Raw genomic sequence first — 1,361 nt, 5'->3', positions numbered from 1 at the left:
GTTTATAAAAGATCAAAATATCATGCACAAAAGACAGAAATATCTTGCTCTGATATGAAGTTACTCTACATTATTTCTGTGCTAAGAGCAGTAATGACAGAAAGGTAAAGGAAGGGAACTTTAAGTGCAATGCAATATCCAACAATCAAAATCATAAAAACAGAATCATAACAGATTCTAGATACTATTATCATCACAGCTGTTGTCATTCCAATCAAAATATCATCATAGTAGATATAATCACTGCTGATATAAATCAGAGTCAATGCCAACACAATCACCAAACACTTGTATTGTAGATTCACTACTACCTACCCTACCAGATATAAAAAAGAGAGATCTACAAACCTTTCTCGGATAAAATATCCAGTACTTCTTCTTTCCCACCTCTCGCACTGGAAACATCAACTTGACCTGAGTTTATATCGGCCACCAACATCTTTCCACTAGTGAATCCACTTGTCATCGTGGACAGAATGACACCAACCGGCCCAGTGCCAATCCATCCACTGACATACACTCCATTCTGTCCTTTGACTCTGCCGTTATTGTTGGCAATTGTGCCTGTGCGTTGATCAAAGGGCAAACTAGAGTCAATGGGATGCCCTTGTAGCCTATGCTTCTCAGGACAAGACCACATTCAAGAGTCTCGGTTTCTTCTGTCTGCACAGCACGTGGTTTTTCCCCGTCACCTTCCAGTCTGCCAAAGCATGGTCATTAATGACTCATTGTAAAAATTGTGGAAAAAGGGAGAAATAAAAAAAAATTATAATTTCACATAGCAAAATGCATAATGAACATTTAGCGACATTGTATATCTTTAAACAAGGAGCAAGAAAATCATATGAAATGTAAAAAAAAACATTATCAGGCTGTTGCCATTTATCATTATTAGTTTATACTGCAGAATGTTTATCATGCAAAAGATCAAATACATCACATATATACATACACCTGATATTCTAACCTGTTAGAGCTAATTTCAAGCCACAGACAGTCTGACCATCAGCTCCTGCAAGAACTTCTACTGGCTTAACAGAAACCTTAGTCTCCATTCCTTTTGTGCTGATGCCCATGCTGAAGCAAGGGCTGGGCAGGAGCGTCTAATGCTGTTTTGGCTAACAATTCTAACAACCTTTTCCGAGGCGAGGCAAACCTAATTTAGAATAGTAGGTTGATAAAGAGTAAAATATTAGATCATGATTTTCATCATAAAGGCTTTTAACTCTCAGCTAATATCCTTTTCCTTTGTGCAAAAATGGAAGGTATACACATTCTGACTTTAAAAAGGCAATAGTCTTTTAATTTTACTGTAATCATTGCTGCAGTGACTAACTAATAAATGTCAACTATGATGATAC

General features: G+C 36.9%; 1 pseudogene; it reads right to left on the bottom strand.

Moving 5' to 3' along the window:
• Positions 1 to 1,361, bottom strand: part of LOC119593609 — a 2,941-nt pseudogene that overhangs the window by 332 nt on the left and 1,248 nt on the right.

Source organism: Penaeus monodon, chromosome 32 (assembly GCF_015228065.2).
Source record: "Penaeus monodon isolate SGIC_2016 chromosome 32, NSTDA_Pmon_1, whole genome shotgun sequence".
NCBI lineage: Eukaryota > Metazoa > Arthropoda > Malacostraca > Decapoda > Penaeidae > Penaeus > Penaeus monodon.
The sequence above is the reverse complement of the archived record's forward strand: the minus strand, read 5'-3'. Positions and strand labels throughout refer to the sequence as shown.